Source organism: Neomonachus schauinslandi, unplaced genomic scaffold, assembly GCF_002201575.2.
Source record: "Neomonachus schauinslandi unplaced genomic scaffold, ASM220157v2 HiC_scaffold_2525, whole genome shotgun sequence".
Taxonomy (NCBI): domain Eukaryota; kingdom Metazoa; phylum Chordata; class Mammalia; order Carnivora; family Phocidae; genus Neomonachus; species Neomonachus schauinslandi.
The window spans coordinates 836-5128 of record NW_025411214.1 but is presented as its reverse complement, the minus strand read 5'-3'; the positions used below and the strand labels follow the sequence as shown (position 1 = coordinate 5128).

The 4293-nt window shown below is 45.4% G+C and overlaps 1 pseudogene; it reads right to left on the bottom strand.

Moving 5' to 3' along the window:
- Nucleotides 1–892: 892 nt before the first annotated feature.
- LOC123323925 overlaps nucleotides 893–4293 on the bottom strand; it is a 3938-nt pseudogene continuing 537 nt past the window's right edge.

Sequence of the window (4293 nt, the reverse complement as noted above, 5' to 3'; positions counted from 1 at the left end):
AATCATGGAACACTTCATCTAAAACTAATGATGTAATGTATGGGGATCAACATAAGAATAAAAAAAATTAAAAAAAAAACTATCATGAGATATTACCTCACATGTGTCAGGATGGCTATTAACAAAAAGACAAGAGATAGTGTTGATGAGATGTGAAGAAAAAACAAACCTTGTGCTCCCTTTGTGGCAATGAAAATTGGTAGAGTCACTATGGGAAAACAGTATGGGAGTTCCTCAAAAAACTAAAAATAGGGGCGCCTGGGTGGCTCAGTCATTAAGCGTCTGCCTTCGGCTCAGGTCATGATCCCAGGGTCCTGGGATTGAGCCCCGCATCGGGCTCCCTGCTCTGCGGGAAGCCTGCTTCTCCCTCTCCCACTCTCCCTGCTTGTGTTCCCTCTCTCGCTGTGTCTCTCTCTGTCAAATAAATAAATAAAATCTTTAAAAAAAAAAAACTAAAAATAGAACTACTGTATGATCCAGTAATGCTACTTCTGGCTATAGATATGAAGAAATGAGCGGGGCTTTTGTTCCCTGCGAGCTTTCCGTACAGCTTTGGAGGCGGAGAGTGAAAATGGCGCCTCCCAATCTCCGCCGTGGAGGAGCTGAGAACTCAGGGCCCCGCTCCTCAGTGAACCCCCGGAGTAAAGCCGTCAGTCACTCCCGTCTCCCCGGTCTCGGCCGCACACCGTGCTCACCCAGCCTGTGACCGCGCATTTCTATCTCTGGCACCCGGCCCCGGGTGGAGTCTCCAAACCCAGCAGATCCCTGCGGTGCACTCCCGTGCGGCTCCTCCCGGGGGAGGAAGAGGAAAATGATCCCCCTGCAGCTACAGATTCAGTGTGTCTGTAGGAAGAGAAAAGTCCAGGGGGAGTCTCACCAACAGGTGCCTTACCCTTCTGATTCCTGAAGTAGATGAACAGCCCCACCACAGGAAGAGCAGACCTAGAACAAAGCCTCCGATTCCACTCAGCATCTTGCTTTGTGCAGAGTCAGACTGTGCCCCTGAGAGAAGAAGCAGTTTTAGCGATTTTTATACCAAATTCAACTTCTCTGATGGAGACACTGGGATTCAGAGCTTTGAGAATGGGGGACGAAGTCTGCCCTGAAAGAACTAGAATAATTGGACATTACCATAAAAGAGATTTAAAAATCACACTGAATATCTACAAGACTCAGGCAATGAGCTCATTTAAATATCATAGCTCTGATAAACCTACTACTTCAAATCTGATGGACGAGGAGCCTGGGACTCCATGAGGTTTAAGTAGCTTGTCCAGGGTGACAGAGCTTACAGAAAGCAGAGCTGAGATTGGATTTCCCTCATGTCAGCACGGCCCCTACATTGTAGATGTTGTGCCTCTTCTTACATCACAATGAACAGTTCAGAGCAACAGTGCCCGAAGCAGAAGCCCAGCCCGAGGAAGGGGACTGGTGCCCAGGGTCAAGGGCGAACTGTGACCTGTGATATCATTGAGGGCTCAAAACAGGGATGACCTCTTTCTGCCTGCCAGGCATAATCGCCTCCCAGGGAGTTACGTATTTGTGGAAACAATTACCAAGCTACCCCCAGTGATCTGTGCTGAAGAGAAGAGAACATGGAGCAAATGAAAACGTGGTGTAAAGACGGAGAACCCTGACACTCAGGAATAAGCAAAGTCCCCTCCTTGGTGCGTGAGGAACTTAGGGGGTCAGAAAACTTCTCACTCCATTCCACGGTGACAGGGCTCGTCAAGCTTGGGTGCTCCACTTGGCAGGTGTAGACCTCTCCACTCTGAGGAACTGTCTCCAGCATTACCAGGGTCTGGAAGGTCCAGTCTCCATTCCGGATCAGGCCTGTGGACACGACCCCAGCCTCCTCTTCCTGGCCATTCCGAAACCACCTGACTTCAATGGGCCTGGATAGAAACCATTCACAGAGCAGACCAGGAGGTTGTGGTGCTGCAGGGGCTGGGTCTTCGTAGGATACACAGTCACTGTAGGCTCAACTACAAGAGAAGTGATAGAGGGACTCAGTGAGGAAGATAGAGTCAGTCTTCCTGGTTGGTTGGCTCACTGTCTCCAGTCTCTGGTCCCAGGCTGAGTCTCAAGCAGGCTTCCCCCAAAGCTGGCCATGGGGCCCAATAAGAGCCAGTATCATGAGTCATGAATTTCATTCTGAACGTATGGATCCATTAGATTTGAGAGATAGTGGAGAAATTTGTGGGGTTTATTTTTCATCGTGTGAAGCAGTTACTCTGAATTGAAGTGTTTACAAGTTTTGCAAAGCATATGGTGTCTTAATTAAAAGCATGATTTCTGGAGCAGGTTGACTGGGTTCAAATCCAGACTCTGCTACTTTACTGGGAGAACTTTCACATTCCTCTGTGCCCCAGCTTTCTCACCTATCAAGGGGAATAGTGCTACTAACTTAACTCTTAGAGTTATGTGAGGATTAATGCACCAAAGTACGTAAAACAGTAACTGAAATTTAGCCTTCAGTATGTGTTAGCTACTTATTCTTGTTTTGTTGGAGAAGAAATATGACTCAAAGCAGGGTGGGGGAACAGCTTGAGGTAGATGGGGAAAGAGAGTATGAAATCCTGGGAATGCTACACTCACACCTTAAAACAACACAGAAATGGTTCTACCCTGGGAAGCAGGAAAGACAGAGGTGATTCTCTAGCTCTAGGAGCTGAGTCCCAAGAACAGGAGGAGTCCCGAAAGAGAGAGAAAGCAAGGAAACTCATTTATTTTAAAAAGTTCTCATAATTGCACTCAGCTGATCAATCCTTCTTCTTTGCACTACAAAAATATCTATTATTGGAATTGTTATCATTTTATAATTGTCTCCCTTTTACAACTAACACTTGAGTTCAGGGCAGGGTCTGAGACTCACTAACAGGTATCCTTAGTGCCTGAGACCATCCCTGACACTACAGCTTGAATAAATTCAATTTCTGTCTTTGTAAAAGGAGAAATATGGGAAAACCTTTTTACAATACCATAAAATGGTAGATTTAAGATTGATGAGAAACCACTGCTAACAATTTTGTAGTATATTTCATTAAATCAAAATGTTTACATTCCTAGCAGGGAAAGTAATAAACAGAACCAAAATATAAACCAAAAACTAGGGAAAATGCTAAATCAAATGTCAGCAAAGCATTAATAATCTTATGTATAAAGCATGCATAAAATCCCTGAGAAAAACACCAAAACCCCAGAGATAATAGACAGTAGATAATTTTTACAATGATTAGCGAAATAATATGTAAAAAAAAATGTTCAAGAACCTTAGTAATCAAAGGAATAGAAATTAAAAATTAACAAGATAAATTTTCAACTGAGCATTTGGCAATATTGAAAAAAAGGTCTAGCAAAGGCGAATGTGAGGTGAATTCTTACAACTATATAAAGAAATCATATGCAACTCTTTAAATACTTTCATCATTATAAAAACAGCAGTATCAATATATTTTGTAACAAAAATATAATTTAAAAACCTAGTTTCAAAATCATTTCAAGTATGTGAGAATATATACACTATGAAACAAAGCAAGGAGCTTCTGGATGGCACATTAGACTCTTGGTTTTGGCTTAGGTCATGATCTAAGGGTCCTGAGATGGAGCCCCCCTTTCCCTCCCACCCTCTCCTTCAGGCTCCAGCTCAGCAGGGAGTCCCCTTCAGATTTTCTCTCTCCCTCTCCCTCTGCCCTTCCCCCTGCCTGTGGTCTCTCTCTCTCTTTCTCTTTCTCTCTCCGTAAAATAAATCTTTTAAAAAATTAAAAAAAGCAAGAAGTTGAGACCTAAAAGTAGCCTTGGAAAGATCAGAGGGGTCTCAGAGGTCCCCTCAACCCATCAAAAATTAGTCAGACACTTTGTGTCAAAGAAATGGTCTCACACACAGACACAGACACACTTTCTTCAGGGGTTTCAGAATTAAGAAGGGTGAGTGCCAAGAACAGAGAGTGACTGGCCTCCTCACATTCTCCCCAATCTTTTATTCCTCCCCTCCCCTCCCCTAAACCTTCACCCCAACCAGGACACCCTCCACTTCCCTCCCCAGATCTCCAACCACCTGCCTAGTGTTCCCTCCACCTGGGGCTCCGGACGCCCCCTCACCTCTCCCTCGGGGGCCACCAAGGATGCCAGATGTCCCTTCCTGTGTCCTCCCCGCACACCCACTCTCCCAACCCATCCCCCACATCCAGGCCCACAGCCCAGCTCACACTCATTCTCGTCCCCCTCACTTCACAGCGCACCCCTCCCACTGTCCCCACAGTCACACACGGACACACCACACTGTCCCCACAG